Consider the following 19,286-nt stretch of genomic DNA (forward strand, 5'->3'; position numbering starts at 1 on the left):
GCATGCAGGGCCAATGGCAATTCTTCCTTGAGAAGAAGCAGATAACGGTGTGGCTTCCAGAGAGGTTTTACCAGGAATGCAAATAAACTATCTCGTCACTATTGACTTGTGTCCCCTTCCCTTCTACAGGAGCTCCTTCCTCTCACCTTTCAGTTTTGTCCCTTTATCTTACTTCTCTCCTCCTCTCCCTAAATGGAATGTTCCCGTGCTTCCCTCTCCTTCTCCCTGATCGCCATTCCAAACTGGCCTGCCCTCCTGGCAGCATCTTATGTTCCAATACCTTCCTGGCACTTTTTAAAAATGTAGCTGACCTAGGGTCACCTGGGCTGGCTCAGTCAGTTGAGTGCCTGACTCTTGGTTTGGGCTCAGGTCATGACTTGGGGTTCGTGGGTTCGAGCCTCACATTGGGCTCTGTGCTGCCAGTGTGGAGCCTGCTTGAGATTCTCTCTCTCCCTGTCTTTGCCCCTCCCCTGCTCATTTTCTCTCTCTCTCTCTCTCTCAAAATAAATAAATAAACTTAGAAAAATGTAGCTGGCCTCGTTCTATTCCCTCAGGAATCAATTTTTTGAAAATATATTTAAGCTGCTCTGAGGTCTTACCCATTATCAGTGTTAGGTACCATATTTCCATTTTCCTTATCTTCAGTCCTCTGGCATTTAACATCTTTAAGCAGTAGTCTATTTCTAATGTAGGCATTTAAGGTGCTATATGAGATCAGAAGGGAAGATATTTAGAGAGCAGGAGAACATTCTGTTGCCCCCAGCAGTGTAGATGCAGTGTAGACACTATCTCCATAGAGGACTGGCTTTGTTTGCCTTAGAGACCTTTTTGAAACTTATTTTGGTTGTAGAGCATTCCTTCCGTTTTTATGCAGAACATCTATAAATTCTGATGTCAAACATTCATCGAAGAAAGAATTATTCCATTTGCTCCATTTTTGTGTCCTGACCCGCATCCCCCTTCTGATGAACAGTGGCCTCAATTATTTCCCTACAGCAATATGAGTGAATTTTGCAAAATTTTTCCTTCTAAGGATCCTGGATGAAATTCCAAGGATATGGCATCAGAGTACAACTCAGTAAACACAATTTTGTTGCAGATCGTAAAGATAACGTGGTTCAATCAGTTTTCTGATCCAAGAATAATATATAAAATTTATTTGCCGTCCCTAGGAAAGATGGCTGATCTCTTGAGCCAACTCCAAGTAAATTTGAGTGGTTATTTCTGTGCCGTATTGGAGACTGCAAAGCCTTTCACGTACTCTGTTGGAAAGAGGGCCATGAGCTAGTAGCAAGGTCTTCACAAGAGGAGGACCAGTTTTATTTGCCCTCCTGGACCTCATTGATGGGATCGACTCCATGGCTACCCAAGATCACCATTTAATCATCAGTAAAGACATTCTAAAACACACACACACATACACACACACACACACACACACACACGATGACAGAAATTCACTACTCCTTTAGGAGTCTTTCAGATAGAATTTTATGTTCCATTCGACCTTTTGTTTGAGATCCAGAAATTCCTGAACATAAAAATGTAGTGAAGCAGCTCAAGCTGCTTGTCAAATTGCAAAGTGGAAACCTCAGCTTACTACAAATTGGTCTAATTAAGCCTTATTAAAATTGGTACCCTGGGGTGAATTTTTATCCCCTGCACAAAGGATGACATTGCAGATTTCCACACACTATGCAAGCAAGTGTGATGCCTTTATGGGTGAATTTTCCAAATGGGGGTGGCAAATGTGTCAGGGACAGCATCCCTGAAGCACATGGGAATGTATAACTGCTCAGTAATTGCAGTTTTCATTTGGGCAAATTAAATGGAAGTGAAACAAAAGCCAAGTCCTGTCTCTGCAGTGTCTGTGCAAGCCAGACTCAGGCTGGGGACCGGGGCCAGGCTGTCAGAGGTGCTCCAGGGAACACAGCTGATCATTCTCTCCACCACCTCCCACTGTCCCTCATCTCACTTGGTCTTCTCCTTCCCTGAAAGCTCAGGGGGGATCTTAATGGAGGGAAGAGAATCCCATCAGACAAGGTCCCTCTGCAGAGGTGGCTGCACTGACTTTTTCCGACAAGCTTTCATTCTAATGTGACTGCTCATCTGCTGTGAGGACACAGTATCTGCTGGAGCTAGACCTAAGAGAGCAAGCATGGGGAGCTGTCATCACAAGACAGGACACGCCACTGTCTGCTCCTTCCACAGAGCCCCACTTCGTTGTCTTCTTCAGCTGCTCTTCAGGGCCAGGAACAGAGTCACCCACCGTGGGGACAGCGAGAGATGGAGACTCGTCATAGCGGGGAGTCCGTGAACATGGGGCACTACACCCGACACAGGACCACTGCAAACAAGTAGCCTCATCTCTTCTGCACACTGTGTTCTCAACCCCAGGCTCAAGCCATCCAGCTGCCTCCTCACCACCTCCACTTGTAAGTCTAACTGGCATCTCAAACTAAAGCTAAACTCTTTATATTCGTTCTTCTCTCTAAATTCTCCTCTCTCACGGTTCCCTACAATTCAGTAAATGGAGGACGCTTCTAGTTGCAGAGCCTCAGGCAAGGGCTTACTTGGAGGAGTTTTATTTTGGAAAGGGAACCCAGGGAACAATAGTAAAGGACTGGGAAGAGTCACATGGAAAGAGGGAAATCCTGTCCAAGGGAGTACGTCTGAGCTGGTTACTGCTGTGGGCTCCTGGGGGCTTACTTTCAGTGGATTCTCTCTAAAGAGGGTGCATATTACCCACCTGTTCCAAATCACCACTGGCCAAAAGTTGCCCTTGTGGTGTGGACTTCCTGGCTTCCAGGCGGATCCATCCTTCCTGGTGGATCTTCCAGGCTTCCACAGGTGCCCAAATGCCTGGGGCAGAAAAGGCAGGAGATGCAAAGTGCAGTGAGGCCAAGGTGCTGCCGGGCTACACCCACTGCAGTTAGTTGCCATAGCAACTGCTGGAACAAAAAAGCAGGTGGAAAGGTTCTGAGAAGGAACAATAGCTTGGAGCCGTCCTTGACTCCACACTCTCTGTATCTCATATTTCACTCATTGATCGGTAACTTCTGTCAATCCTACTTTAAAAATACATCCCAAATCTGACCATCTCTCACCATCGCACAGCTCCTGCCCTGGTCCAAACTGTCAACCTCTCTTATTATTGTAAGAGTTTGCTGATGGTGCTCCCTCTCCTACCCTTGCTTCCCTTCTCCCCACCCCCACCCACCACCCAATGCACCCTGAGAGCAGCAGCCAGAGTAAACCTTTAAAAGCTCTATCAGAGCATTGCTTGTTTCCTTTCAAAGCCCAGCAGCTACTCATCTCAGCTGGAATAAAACCCCAGATCCTTCCTAGGATCTACAAAAGCCTGTATGTTTTGGCTCACTGCTCCCTTTCCCATCTTATCTCATCCTTTCCCCCTCTAGTCCTGCTCCGGACATTCTGCTCTCCATAGACCTCTCTGCTGTCTCCAAATGCTGGACAGGTTTCCAGTTCCGGGCTTTTGCACTTGCTGTTTCCTTTTCCCAGAATGCTATTCCCACAGCTATTTGTATGTTTCATTCCTGAGACGGTACAAGGTGCATTGCGTCACACAGAGGGCTTGGGGGTAGAGGTGGGAGGGAATACCAGACGACCTGTGTGCTTTCCCTGTGAGATTGTCCTCAGGTTCTCGTCTCTTATGTTTTTGTTGTCATTGCTTAGCTGTGCCCATCCTTTTTCTATCTCTAGAACTCAGAAGACTCATTTTTTGTTTTGCTTTCTTTCTCCTCCTCAAAGCACCCCTGTGTATTTCCAGTGGCATCAGTGGAGTTCCTATAGCCAGCACCAAGAGCATGGGATTTGCAGTTAGGGAAAGCTAGCTTCATATTCCAGGTTCCTTATTAACATGCAGTGTGACCTTGAAAAAGTTGCTTAATCTTTCTGAACCCCTGTTTCATCGACTGTAAAATGAAGACAATCCATCCTCATTAAATTGTCGTGAGAATTTTAATGAGATTGTATACCTCCCCACCACCACCCCTTCTCTGCCCTTTATAAAAATAGATCACTTACAAATTAGATGTTTTAAAGTCTGAGGCAGCCTATTGTCATTTTCAAGAGATAAATCCCTGGCAGGCGAGATGTTTGATTTTTTTAACTGTATATATATATATATATATATATATATATATATATATATATATATGATATGGGGGAGTTTATCACACTTCTTTTAGAACAAGCTCCCACAGGTCTGAGGTTGTTTAAAACAGAAATGTATTTAAATACTGACATAGATCATAGGAGGACAAAATTCTCACATGGAACCAGATGAAAGCATATTCATTTAGAAAGCAGATAGCCAGGAATCCCTAGATGCCCCGGGCTTTCTCTCCATTGTATTTTCTCTGGAAGCCCTGTGCCAGGAGAATCACAGAGAAGCCAAAGTCCCTATCAGAGTAAACTGAAAATTCTATATACAGGAATGAATCATTTTTTGTTTGTCAGAGAACACTTCTACTTCAATGGCTGTGAACCTAGGACTGTGATCTAAAAGCCTCTAGCGGGATATTAACATTCTGTGGGACATGCCGTGTGCACCATCCATTTGAGGGAGCCCTCCGCACTGGCAGATAAGCACATTGAGGGCTAGAGAGGTGGAATGACCCGCCCAAATATATGTAGCTGATAAATGGCAGAGCCACGAATTAAAAAGTCCGTTTGATTTGCATGACTTCTTTAGCCACCGTGAAGCCCCGATAATCTGGACCACAAGAAGTAGATATTCTACTGAGTTCAAACACCCTGTTTATTACCCGAGGGGGGGAAGAAGATGAGGAGGGTTAAGCCATCAGCAGACGCTGCCACGGAACTGGAAGACAGTTGGGGAACCCATCCCCTTACGTGGGGTGCCAAAACACGGGTAGGGAGTCTGGATCAATGGGACATGGGAACATGGATGTTAGAGAGGGAAGACGTAGTGCATCGAAAAGGAGGACATCAGAGACATACTCTCTCTTCGTCATTGCCCCTTCTAGTTAGAGAAGACAGAGGCTATGCTGTACCCTGAAAGCCCTGGTGGACCATTTTCCGGCTGTGGGACCCAGGGCACAGGGTCTGCAGGGGTCGAGTGCTTCGGGGAAGTTGCTGAGGGGACACAGTAAGAGGTCAGCCAGGGAGGTGGGCAGCGCAGACTCCTTGTTCGGATGGGATTGGAGGGTTCGTTCTCTACCAGAGCCATTAATGTGCTCCACGAGAAAGAGCTAGAATCTGGCTACTTGCCATGCCTTCCACCCAAAGTAGAAGTAAAGACAGAAAGCACTGAAAGTAGCTGAACGGATACTACAAATAGCACTAGTTATGTAAAACAGGATTTCTGTCACTTTTGCTGTAATTCTCTTGCCACTTCCCTGTCCTCACCCCAGCTGACCCTGAGTTGCCAGAGTCAGAGACGAAGCAAGGGAAAATAGCTGTTGGCCTTGTGGGTACAGGGCATTAGAGTTTCAAGGTATGAATGAAGGGGGGACACGATTCAGTCCCTAACAGCTGGCTTCCTCTGACACTGCACCGGCAGGGTTCTCTTGTTCCTGCCAGTGGGGAGGCCATGTCTCCACTCGGCCTCTACTCACACCATGGGTGCAGGGGCAGCTCATCGCTACTGCTGGCAGGAGTGGAGATTCAGGCCTCCCACTAGACCTCTGCTGATACCACCAGGCTCAGAGAGGGGGCACCTTGTTGTTGTTCCCCACATGGCCTCCACTGACACTGCAGGGGCTCTCCTTATTTCGACCAGGTGGGTCGGAAAGTCCTAGTTCCCCACTCAGCCTTCTCTAACACCACCCAGGCAGGAGAGTGAGGCATCTCGTTACAGCCTGATGAGTATAGAAGTCTATGCTTCCCAGCCAGTCTTTGTTCAAAAGTGGCATCCCATCAGTTTTGCTGTATTCTCTATGTTAGAAGCAAATCACTAAGGCCTACCCCACATCTCAAGGAAAGGTATTACAAGAGCAGTCAGAGATCACTGGGAGCCATGTCTGAAATGGCCTACCACAGGGAGTAGAGCATTGGTGAGTAGCGCTTGACTAAGGAATTGCTTAAGTCAGAACCAGTAAAAGGAGACAGGGATTTCCGGGTACAGGAAGCACATAATACGGAAGCAGGAACTTAGGCTATTCTCTCATCAGATGCATCAGGGCATGTCAGGGCATCTCTGCATCTCTGGTCTCTTTAGCTATTCCTAGCCATTTGGCTACTTTTAATTAGTCTTGCACATGGTCCATTAAGGTCTATGTGCTGGCCGCCATATGCTCAATTTGCCTTCTGGATGAGTTCTTATTCTTTCTCATCCTATTTTTCCTCCAGAAGTCTATACCAAAGGGTTCCCTTTCTAGGTGGCTTTAGATGGGTTTGGCTATTATATAGGACTGGCCAAAGACTGGGGAGAAAAAACAGAGTAAGATCTGGTACTTACTTCTCAGTAAACTTTTTGTCTGCCAACTGAAGGGCACATGGCCGTGTTCATATAACTCTAGATTCTAGTGACTGCCCCTCTCTTACATTTTCTTACCTTTCGTTGGTGATGGTGTCTGAAATGACTAGACCTAGGGTATTGCATTATTCCTTATGGTTTTCCTACCCTGACTCATACATTTATAAATGGCCCATTTTAAAAACTGTCCTCAAAATAATTGATTTGAACATGCCATCTGTTTTTCTGCAGAGACCCTGATCAATGTAGCCTTCTTTGACCTCAATCTACCTCTTGACATTAGGGAGTCAGTTTCTTCTGACTGAATCTATGAATTTCTCTTTCAAATCTCTAAAAGCAGAATCTAATTATTCCAGAAATATTTTTGATTGCTTCTGCCACTTTGGCGTCAAATCTCATTCCTAGTCTAATTAACCCTTGGCTGCAGATTGCGGATGGGATGGGGGTCTCAGGTGCCATGGGAAGTATAGGTTGCCTTAAAAATACAGATATGCTAGAAAGGACATTATTGTCATCACTATAATGCGGTAAGGGGGCTGTAAGATCCCCTGTGCATAAAATCTTGCTTTCAGTGGCATCCCTGATTTGACTCCAGTAGACATCCTGTCTACTCTTTCTGCCCAATGATAACTGCAGAGAGCCTTTCATATCCTTTGTTTCTCTGATCCTCATCAAGAATCAAGTAGAGCAGCTGTGTTTCTTTGTCTACAATGAGGAAAGAATCCGATCGGAGATATATCAAACCTAGAATTAAATGGAAGCATTGGAATTCAAGACCAATTGAACTTGTTATTGTTAGTATTTAACATACCACAGATCTTTCTCATATTCTTCACCTTGATCGCCAATTTGTGGAGGGGGGAGGGATGTTATCATTTCTTATCTCTCTCAGGGTGTTTATGTGTTAGCGTGGAATAAAACCCAAGTGGTGAAAAGATGAAGCTACACTGGTATAAATTTAAGGGGAGAGAATTTCTCCTGGGGCTTTTGATATCTCAACAGATGGACAAGTAGTTGGTTATTCAGGTCTGCTCTTGCCAGAGAGGTAAAGAGAGTGCTCTCTTCTATTAGAGAAATGGTGAAGAAAGTTTAACATCAACAGTTTGAGTCCTGAGGATGGATGGAAGACAAATTCTAAAGCATTCCTTTACGGAAGGCTTCTCTTATTTCCTGAATTGGACATTGGTGCCATTTTTTTTCTCTACTCCCAACTGCACCAACAAATTTCTCTAATACAGATTTATCATTCTTTGGGTTAATTAATGGACTTCCATAATTAATGAATCAGGAGCTCCATGAGGCCCATGATTATGTTTTGCTCATTTCTGTAACACTGAGGCACCAAGTAGTATCCCACAGATGAATTTACTCCACGAGACCAAATAGAGTAGTTCCAAAATTCCCAGGCAAGAAAGACTTTGATTATCACAAGCAAGTCATTTCAAAACTTAACCAGGAGAACGTGGCTTTTCAAATTACTTGAGAAATTAGAAGAAATCGTAGGTGAATTTCCTAAGGTGGCAGAGACAGCAGAAGTTGCACAGATTTCAAACATCAGTTTAAACAAACCTCATCAATGCCTAGACAATTTCAAAAATGAGCAGGTCACATGTTATAAGCCTCCTCCTATATACAGAGGATTATGAAAAGCCTAAGTAGAAAGACGGAATGTAAGAATTGAAAAGAATATATGCTATGGAGTCACAGACTTCATTTAGACTTTAGTAGCTATGTGACTTTGGCCAACTAGCTTCCCTTTGAGCCTGGTTTTCTTATGTAATGGGAATCATGCTAGCTAATCCCACTGGAAAGATTGGTATAAAATTTATGCAAGTTACTTTGCATAGTGGCCAGCACATGTTGTTCCTCAGTAATTGGGAGATATTAATTAGTGTCCACCGTTGACAAGAAGTGGGCTACTGCCTCTAAAGAAAGCTGCTGGGGACATTATCAATTTCTATCCCATGGTCAAGGAAGGTCATTGTTGGAGGCTTCTCCTATTAGAGATTTTATGCCTGCCACCACATGAACAGAAGTATTTTGGGTTTTTTTTTTTCCCTTCCACAGCTTCTTTCTCCAGGAGTCTCATGGGACTGAAGCAGGATGGTACAGATTCCATTTCTTACTCTGTTACTGCAGAGCTCATTGTTGTTAGATGGGCCACCTAACCAAAAATTTTCCCAATAAATATGCATTTCCTTCTGATATGACTATTCCGTACTTACAAGATGCTGCATCTTTGTGTCTGTTGCAAGAGGATTTATTTTCTCATGGAACCCTTGGAGGACCTACAATCTGTGCTGTATTTAGGGAGAAAAAGACATCTGTAAAATCTACATTTGGAATGCTATAGGCATCTAGATATGTTTCAGTTTTGGGAGAAATGAGAAAACAGATGGTTCCAGGAAAGAACTAAATAAACCAATCAACCTCACCTTTCCCCTGTAATACCACATGGAGAAACCAGTACAGAGATGATACTGTGTCACTTTTTCTGGATTTGCATGTGTTTTCTAGGGTATCAGAATTAGACCACTTATTTGCTCTATCATTTACTAGTTATTTGATCTTGGACAAATGACTTGAGTTCTCTGAATTTCACTTTTCATCTGTAAAATGTGTGTAAAGGAAACATGATATGACCCTTGAAGTTTGCTGCATAAAGAAAACGTAATGTTTTTATAGCAAACCCTTCTTTCCTTATTAATTCTGCACTATTTTCATATGTTAGCAAAGATTTCAGCTTACAGAAATGGTTGGGGCAGAGCAGAGAGCTATGGACATATAAGGAGAAGGGAGCCTCTAATATATAAGGAACCAGATCTTTGCCTAAGAATTTCATCTTAACTTTAAAATTTTCAAGGAAATCTATAATTTCAAAAGTTCAGAGTTTTTTTGTTTGGAGAAAATTTTCCACAGTCTCTACTGATTGTAAACATTCCTATCCAAAAATAGGCCAATAGGGGTGCCTGGGTGGCTCAGTCGGTTTGGCATCCGACTTCGGCTCAGGTCATGATCTCACGGTTCCTGAGTTCCAGCCCCACATTGGGCTCACTGCTGTCAGAGCAGAGCTTGCTTCTGATCCTCTGTCCACCCCCCCCCCCGCCCCTCCCCGCTCTAGCTCTCTCTCAAAAAAAAATAAATAAACATTAAAAAAATGCCAAAAAAATAGGCCAATATATCTTCAGGCATGTAGCCTGGTTTCTCATATTATTATTTGGATAATAAATAGATGGACGTTCCTGATATGCTAAATAATTTGGGAAGACTCAGGTGACCTGGATACCCCAGGAAGAAAAATAAAATTAAAAATAAATGAGTGGAATGTGGCTTATAAGTACAATGGAAGTTTAGGGGACAGACCAGTTTTTCTGCTAAGGACAATAAAACAATCAGGATAAAATACGAGAGAGAATAGTTTAAAGGCAGTAGGGATCTGTTGAAGCAATGAAGATTGAAAAGTGGAGACTAGAGAGGTCAGAACTGCAGAGAGGTGAGCTGAAAATCTGTTGCTGCTTTTTGCTTGTGGCCATTTGCCTGATTCTGAGCAAGGACCAGAGGCTGAACAACCAGCTGGACTCAAGCAGAGACACAGAAAAATGGATGACAGACAAGTGGGAGGTGCTTTTTGTGGTCTTTGGGGCTAGAATGAAAAATTGGAGATAAAAAACATTTGAATAGTAGTCTCGTTGTGCTGAGAAAACAGTCGAGTTTAAGACTCACTTGCATGAACGCACTAGACTCAGTCAGTTAAAAGCCCCGAAGAGCTGTATACAAGAAACAAGGGTGAACCAGAAGTAGACTGAGCCTAACAAAACATGCAGAGTAGCCCAGATTCATCTCAGCTAGGACTGGATTAAGATGATCAGCACCACCTCCCCTTTTCCAGCAAAAGGGAGAATAAACTTTCTTTGGGACTCTACATTCAAAAAAGAAACATTTGAAAATTTTACCAGAGTACTGAACATTATTTTCAAAAGTTAAAATGAACATTCTAGAGCTTAAGAAGATCAATGTCTGAAATTGTGAATTCTAAGATAGAAAAAGACAAGACAGAAAACAGGATGAGTGAACTAGGTCATTAGAAAATATCCAAATTGGATAATAATGTAGGAACAAGATGGCTGTCCTAAACTCTAAGGCAGGCATTCTTATCTCTTGGAATATGGTCTTTTTTATTTAGGAAAACTCCTTAAAGGGCCTCGTGAGTATGGAACGATAAGTTCTTGAGCTGGTCTAGATGGGGGAGAAATGAGAAAACAAAGATATCATTTATTCCCCATACAAAGTTATACAGAAATTTGTGAGTTGTGCCCTGGAAGTTAAAGGTAATCAAACAAGTCCTAAAAAGAGGGATGGTAAAAAGGCAGGAGGCCAGCGACCCACAGATACTCTGTGGCCGAGTTTGTATTATCTTCACACCTCCACCAAACACGTGAGTGTAGGTGAACTGGGGAGGAAAGGCTGGGCCTGACCCAGCAGAGTGAGAGCAGCAGCGTGGGAGCTGGGACAGTGAGGAGCTGCTGAGTTTCAAAGCTAGAGCTGGAATTCTCAGCAAGCAGACCCTGAGCGAGCAAGCACCCTCTGGGAAATTGCCTGACATCGCCATGATTATGTACGTGTTGTGGGATGACGGGGTCACTGAACTTCCCTTGGAGCTGGGGGCTGAAGCCTTTTCATTTGGAGACTAAATTCCCCCATAGAACAGACTTTGGAGACGCTGGCTCTGTGTGGAAGGTGCTCCTGCCCACCATGGCCATCGGTCAAGCCCACCATTGTCATCACAGCCACAGCCATGCACAGAAAATGTAGTGATGTTTGTTCAGTTCTTCCGTCCCCTCTAGCCCTTCCCCAAACCCCACTTCTCCCTCTGTAGACTGAATGGAGGATGTCAGGTTAGGGAGGGTTATCTGGAATTGAACGTGGAGGCTTAATCACCACAGACAAAAACCACTAGTGAGGAAAATGTGTTATTCACACACGAAGCTGTTTTGATGGGATCTAACTTAGGCAAGTGCTCTATCCTTCGGACTTCTTGATAAAAGGCCTCTGTCCTCACGTGTTCTCACTAGCCCCCCCCCCCCACCCTCCATCACTTCTTTTTCATTAGCTCAATCTCACAGGAAATCAGAAACAGGACATAGTGCTTTCCACACCTTTTATGGGAAAGGAAGCGATGAGGCAGCAGGGTTGGCTCCAGGCGAGCTCGCCAAATAGCAGTGCTTTCTTTGGGAGTCTCTCACTTTCCTTCTTGGCTGCCTTTCTCTCATCTCTTTCTCCTCCTCTCTCCTCCTCTCATTGCCATTTACTCGCTGGCTAGTTGAAGTCTCCCTTTCACCCTCACCAAATTGACCGTCTTCCACACTCTTTGTTTACTTATAATTAAGGATCTGACCTGGGCTAGGGTGCTGGCAGCCTGGGTTGGGAGCGGGAGTTTCCCTGCCTACAGCTGAGGAAAGGACAAATAGCCTTCAGGAGGTGGAGGCGGGGAGGTAATGAGGGTCAGAAAGCAAAGCCTGAACACGCAGAAAACCAGCCGGTGGGGGGACTTGCCAGTGCTATCGCAGGAGAGGTTGGGAAGCGCCAGCCAGTGACCAGGATGGTTAGAGAAATTAACCATCTGTTAATTCCATATTGCTGTTTTCATGTCGCTTTTCTTCCCCAAAAGCTTCCCCGTAGAATCAGCAATTAAGCCCACACCCTGGCTTTTGTAGCCACCGGTGGGCTCAGCTGAGGTCACCGTGTTCCGCACCAGTGCCCCGCTCTGGAGGGGACCTCCCCAGGTAAACTGGAAGCTGGCTGCTCTGGAGAGGGAGCAGGGGGGTGGGGGATGCCCAGTCTCCGGAGACTGTGACATGGAGAAGGAGGGAACTTTGTCTAGGGCTAGGCAGTGCATCTCTTCTTCCAGGCTGAATCCTCCAGAAAAGGGTCATATCTTTTATTTTTGTGTTCTCGTTTCCTTCACAGGTTTTGACGATAGGGGCTCAAACCTGGGAGTGCAGTAAAAGAATAACGGAATAAATACATAGAGATATCTTCCTCCTAAAGTGATTTATGCCAATATTGCGGCTGGTATGTGCAATGGCTCTTGGCCCCAGGGGTTTGCACACGGTAGCTTCCTTTACCTCTCTCTGCTTCCCTCTGTGTTGACAAGCTGTCAGAATGAGGGTGACCGCTGCATTTTGTGTGTCTCTTTTGGAAGCAGGGGGCCTGGCTGGGGGCAGGATTCCAGGATGACCATAGTAGAAGCCAAGAGTCTGGGGAGTCTGAGGGCTAGATAATGGAGGGTGAGCTGGAGAGCGCTGGTGGTCTCAGTCGGGGCCAGTTTGGACATGGCAGGTGTCTGGGGAAATGCCATGGATTCTGCCACCACCAGGCTGCCTGACCTTGGGCTGGTCACTCATTCCTTGTCAGATGAAGCCACAGTGGCGGTGGCAATGCAAAGCTCACGTGGGGGCTGAGACCTGGAAGGGACGTGTTTCATGTCATGTGCTACTCCCCTCAGTTTGTAGTGGCCAGCTGGAGGGCTGGATTGATTCTGTAGGTCAGATCTTGACAGGAAAGGGGACTCTGATCCCTCCACAGAGCCTTCCCTCGGAGGTGAGGAGTTGCCCTCAGGCTGCGCGTCTGCTGATACCGTTAAGCATACTGAATGTCCCTGAGAGGATTCAGGCCGCCAGATCCACCCAGATCCCTGTGTGGTTGTATTTGCTAGTATTTCAAACATCAGACAGTGAGTTCTTAATGAAATGACACGTGAGTGGTGAATAAATCAATTCCACTTTCCCTTCGTGGTAGGCAGGGAGGCAGGGAGGTCTAATAGTTATCAGTATTCCATTTAGAGCTAATATCATTTTCTTTCTTTCTTTCTTTCTTTCTTTCTTTCTTTTTTAATTTTAGTTTCCGGGTAGTTAACACAGTGTTGTATTAGTTTCAGGTGTACAACATAGTGATTCAACAACTCCGTACAATACCCCGTGCTCATCTTGACAACTGTACTCTTCACCCCCTCCGCCTTCTTCACCCCCTCCGCCTTCTTCACCCCCTCCGCCTACGTCACCCATCTCCCTCACCCTACCTCCCCTCTGTTTGTTCTCTGTAGGTAAGAGATCATTTTCGTGTATAAGAAGAAAGAGCCCCAGAGATGAACCCAAAAGGGGCAATGCTCAGAGTTCTCCCAGGCCAGTCTGGAGCCTGCTCTCTCCCCACTGTGCGAGTCCTGCTAACAATAGTTACTCACAGCGCTTGTCATTACTTCCAGATTGCTAGAGAGAATGCCGGCTTTACCTTTCTTTAGTTCGTGTTTTCTTTTTTCAGTGGCCCAGTGAATAGGCTTCCAGAGGGAGAACAGTAAAGCGTGGCTCTTGTTGCTGGATGATCACACAGCAGCTCTGTTTTTCCAAACTGATGGCCTGGCTTGCCAGGAATGAATTAAATGTTTCCACAGAAACATTTGCTTTGCTCCTAATCAGCTCTTTGAAGTATTTTCCTTTCTCCCACTAGTTTAAGAGGGATTTATTGGCTCCCTTGGTCAGGCAACTCAGGCGAGGGTTTTTGGGAAAGGGGGAAATAGAAAACTATGAGAAGCCCTTCTAGAAATCTAGGGGAGAATGGAGAAGTCTGGGCTGATTGCAGGCTTGGCCTCAGAGCAGCAGACAGAACAGAAAACACATCAGTGCTCCTCCAGGGCTGTGGTGACAGAGATACTGGGAAGCAGGGAGTTCCAGGCCATTGGCCCTGGGGGACAACAAAAAAAAGTCACCAATGGGAATCACAGATCCAATTCCATGACTTGCTCCTGGAGGAAGATCCTAGTAAGCTATAGTTCCTCCAAGCCCATTTCTCTGGCTTAGAGGAGAGACTTCCTCGGGTAGCTCACTCGCTGTGACCTTCCACCTGTGGCCTTCTGGGTACCAGTTGCCATGGTGACCATCTGCGAATGCCTTGGCAGGTCTGGTTACCAGCATCACTGCTACTTTGATGCTTCTCTCTTCTCTGCTCTGGGAGACCCAGTTCTCTTTTCCAGTCTAAAGGTCCCATACCGAGAGAGTGAGAACTTCTGTTATCCCCAAGAGGGCCGTTCTCTCTCTTGAAACACAAAGAAGCACTACCTATGTGTTTTCGTGTCCAAATTCTTTGGCTCTGCTCTCCCTTATAGCTCTCTCTTCTGAAGACTCAGGTGGCCTAGTGAGAACCAGGCTAGAGGCTGCTCTGAGTGTCATGGCATTGGGCTACAGCCCATTGTCCCTCATGTCTGTGCTGGGGAGCAGTCCCTCACTGGAATTTGCACATGGCTCTCTCCATCAGCTCAGCACCATTCTCTATTGGGACATTATTTCAGCTTGTTTTTCTCCTGCCACATAGGGGGTCATTTTGGGATGAGGTCGACTGTGACTTTCAAAGTATTAAGGACGCATCTTTCTCTAAAACGTCCTCTTTCATATGAACAGATCATCACTGGGCTTGTCCTACCAGTACTACATTCCAGACATCTATGAATAGCAGAGGGTTCACGAGCTGGTTAAAGTTGTGTCCTATGGCACTTACACCCTGGCACCATTCCATCTTCTGGAACTTATGGCGGTCATGGCTAATGGAGCAACTCTTTTCTAGCGAGCCTTAGAATCCTTCTCGACACCACGCATCAGACGGATACTTCCAGTCGCTGGAGTTGGTTCTTAGAATGCCACCTTTCCATCTTTCTTAGCATAAGCTTCCCATTGAATCTCCCCTCTCTCCAGCCAGCACACCTGTGAATGGTCAAAAGTAACAGATACTTAATGCCACACTGACCCTGATAGGATGTGCTCTCTGCCTGGGGGGAGGAGGGACTTCCAGTTTGTCTCACATGCATTAACCAGATATAAGCATGCTTGATTGAGGGCAGGGGAGATGTTAGAGCACAACTCTATTAAAGAGAGAATTTGTCCCTTTCCAGAGTTGATGAATGAACTTCTTCTCACTATTCGTTTATCTCTCCCTCACTGGCTAGGTGGAGGGAGGTCATATTCTAGAATTTATTGGTCCGGACAAGCTGTAACTGTCCTGGGAGGTAGAGAGGGCAACCTGAGACTTATCCAGCAACATCTCTCCTATAGTAAACCCTGTCATAACCGGGCCAACCCCTGGCCATGAGGGCAGCAGTCATAACTCAGGTCCTGCCATGTGGACATTTTTTCCCTGACACAAAAGAAGAGGAGGTGATGAATTGCAGCTCAGTTATTTTTATGAGTTGCCTTGTATACCGGATTCATTAATAGTTATCAAAGGTGTGTGTGGGGGGGGGGGGGCGGGGACTAAAGTAAATGAAACTGGAATTTAATATGCAAAATAGCTAAAGGATGTGTTTTTCATTAATGCACCAAATGAATAACTACAAAAGCAAGGAGAAATAAATAAAATAACATCCTCAGTTTTAGCCTGTCTTAAAATCCAAGACTGAATTATGTAACTCATGACTAGGAATCCATTCCTTCTGATTTACCCCCACCATCTCATTACTACATGGGTTCTCTAACCTGATTATTGGGGACTTTAATATTTGATTCTCATTTCTTCCCATGCTTTTTCATCTCCCTTAGCACTTCTGTTTCCAGCTTGCTTGTTTTGCTTGGGCCCCTGCAGGCCAGTCCCATGCTGTACTCAGAGATCATAAGAATCCCAAGTCTCAGGTCTACTGATCTTCCTTTGACATTGGTCCTAACTGAACACTTGCCTAGTCCCTCCAGCCCACAGCACTGTCCCAGGCCTTGTAACACAATTCCTACCTTGCTTCTCTACCCATCAATCCAGATGCTCCAGGGTTGGGGGTCGAGGAAACTTTCTTTGGCCGGGGGCTGAATCTGGAGTCATTTCTCTTGCAAGTGGTAGATGAATGTGACAGCCACCATATGGCTTTACGTTCAGGAAGATCTTGGTATAGCTCTTGGATGGACCCCTCGCTAAATGCATGGACCTAGACAAGTAGTTTCTTCAGTGACTCTCAGTTTCTGTACAATGGGTTAATGGCAACTGTATTATATATGGATTTAAAGATTAAGTAAGATAATATATATAAGGCTTTTGACTTGGAATAGTTCAGTGAAGTCTAGTTTGCTTTTCTTCATCTTTCTCTAATGAAACCCACAGAGCATGCCAACTCTGTTTCCAATTCCTCTCCTTTAAAGGGAAGATGGTCTGTGATCTACCACTCAGTATTCTATCTTAAAATGGATTTCTGATTTTGCATTCCTAACATCTTCCAATGTACCAAAAGGGCCGAAATTCAATACATTAAGTGAAGTGCTTTTAATGTATGAGATTGAAAGAGAGATTTAGCGTATAGTCCAAATATGCAGGAACATGAGGTGCATTCAGAGGAAGATGCTGCTAGATGATAAGAGAGAGAAATATCCATTCTGGCTGGGGCATAATAAAGTGGCTGAGAAGATGGCTAATAGTTTTAGGATGAAAGCTTTTGGCTCCAGACCACCAGTTTTCATTCCACATCGGAAGCTTGGGTGCCCATTGCTGGCTGCTGAGAGAGACTGGCCAGAGCCAGCTGCAATGTTGCAGGGAGTGTGGTCTCAGACAGAAGTCCCATGTCCTGCAGTCAGTCTCTCACACTTGCTTGGCCTCAGTTTACTCACCTGTGAAATGGGTACAATGATAAGTACTGAAAAGGGTGTGAGGACAATGAAATGAGAAAGTAAACAAGGAGAGACGCACCCAGTGGCTCAGTCTGTTAAGTATCTGACTTTGGCTCAGGTTATGGTCATGGTTCATGGGTTCGACCCCTGCATCAGTCTCTCTGCTGTCAGCACAGAGCCTGCTTTGGAGAGAGAGAGCTCTCTCTGCCCCTCCCCTGCCAGCCCTCTCTTTCTCTGTCTCTCAAAAATAAATAAACATTTAAAAAAAGGATTAAGGGGGCACCTGGATGGCTCAGGTGGTTGAGTATCTGACGTTAGCTCAGGTCATAATCTCACAGTTCTTGTGTTCAAGCCCTGTCTCGGGCTCTGTGCTGACAGCTCGGAGCTCGGAGCCTGGAGCCTGCTTCAGAATCTGTGTCTCCTTCTCTCTCTGTCCCTCCCGCCCCTGCTCACGCTCTGTCTCTCTCTCCCTCTCTCTCAAAAAATAAACATTGAAAAAGTAAAAAATAAAAAATAAAACAAAGTATGAAAAATAACAAAAGGAAGGAAACCGGGGGGGGGGGGGGGGTGCTGCCAGAGGCCTGGCAGTGTGTGACCAACTGATACGAGCTGAAATGCGTGAATGAGTTAGTTTGATTTGTCTTCTTCAAGAATGTGAACTGAATCTGGAAAAGCATGTGCTCCTGAATCTCTTCTTTTAACTTTAACTAGGTTTTCCTGTACAGCTTGATAAAAAATGTCTTGTTTTTAGAGTTTTGGGGCCCACGTATTTAACACCACTTGATTTCCAGAGAGAAGTTCAGGGGGACCCAATAAGCAATCCCCAGCACCTTCATTAGGCCCTCATCTGGCCTCAAAAGACACTAGCTTTGTGGGACTTTAACAGTTGTTCCTCCGGGGCGCCTGGGTGGCGCAGTCGGTTAAGCGTCTGACTTCAGCCAGGTCACGATCTCGCGGTCCGGGAGTTCGAGCCCCGCGTCGGGCTCTGGGCTGATGGCTCAGAGCCTGGAGCCTGTTTCCGATTCTGTGTCTCCCTCTCTCTCTGCCCCTCCCCCGTTCATGCTCTGTCTCTCTCTGTCCCCAGAATAAATAAACGTTGAAAAAAAAAATTAAAAAAAAAAAACAGTTGTTCCTCCAAAAAATGGGATGCGTGCTCAAACGTCGTTGGGAATAGCTGAGTAAATAAAATGAAACAGATTTCTGACTGCACGGCTTTCCAGGTATTTAAACAAACCACTCTACACACATCTCCAAGATGGGGCCATGTCACATACATTGTCTCTCAAATGTGTTTGACCATGGTCCCCATACTTTTTGGATGTGGGATATTTTTAGAGACCAATGGTCGTTGGCATGCTTTGGCAAGTGGCCTTCTAATAATTTTTAGGGATTTGGAAAAAAATGTTTACATTGTAATATTAAGTGAGAAAGCAAGCTACTAAATTTCATGTACTGTAAAATCATGATTATGTTAAAATGTATTTAAGAGACTGGCAGGAAATAGATCAAAAACGTTAGCATATTAACCAAAAACAGTAATCTCAGGAGGGAAGAATTACGGGTAGCTCTTCTGTTTATTTTACTTACCTATATTTTCCAACTTTTTCTACAATGAGCATGTATTGCCTTTGTAATCCAGAAATTTTAGTTTTCTTTTTTTCCTTTGGCCAAACGATCTCAGGAGGGATTGTTTCTTTTCCAAGTACAATGTTGGATCCACCTGAATGAAATATGCCTTTCACTGCATCCTGAGAACATGGAAGACACATAAAAAGCCTTTAGAAGCCCTTGAGGAATTTTGAGGGCAGTAAAAGCAAAGACTGTAAACCAAAGAAAAATACACAAAGCTGTAAGAGCAGTAAGAGAAAAGTGGGGGCAAGGGATATTGAGTATCTAAAGAGAAAAAATAAGAAATGTAGCCTTTCCTGGAAAGGAAAAGAAAGTTTGTGGTAAAAAACAACTGTGGGGTTTCTGTGAGAACACACCGAAGTAAGGAAGAAGCCAGCCAATGAATAGCCCACAGCCAGATGGCTGTAAGGAGGCTCCTAGCCCACAACCCACCTTCCTGCCTCCAGCAGGACCACCTCTGAGTCATCGCAGGATTTGTTTACTTAAGGACAATGCGCCGGGTTAGTTTCCACGTGGGTTCCTCAAACCCCTGTCTGGATCCCCAATCAGTGAGGCCTGACAAGGAG

At 45.1% G+C, this 19,286-nt stretch overlaps 1 long non-coding RNA gene across 1 annotated transcript in view; it reads left to right on the forward strand.

Moving 5' to 3' along the window:
• Nucleotides 1-545: 545 nt before the first annotated feature.
• Nucleotides 546-19,286, forward strand: part of LOC123606681 — a 75,514-nt gene continuing 56,773 nt past the window's right edge. Inside the window, exon 1 of the long non-coding RNA XR_006716432.1 lies at nucleotides 546-2,435. This is a non-coding gene — a long non-coding RNA (uncharacterized LOC123606681). The remainder of the gene's footprint in view (nucleotides 2,436-19,286) is intronic.

The sequence above is a fragment of the Leopardus geoffroyi genome, chromosome A2 (assembly GCF_018350155.1).
Source record: "Leopardus geoffroyi isolate Oge1 chromosome A2, O.geoffroyi_Oge1_pat1.0, whole genome shotgun sequence".
Taxonomy (NCBI): domain Eukaryota; kingdom Metazoa; phylum Chordata; class Mammalia; order Carnivora; family Felidae; genus Leopardus; species Leopardus geoffroyi.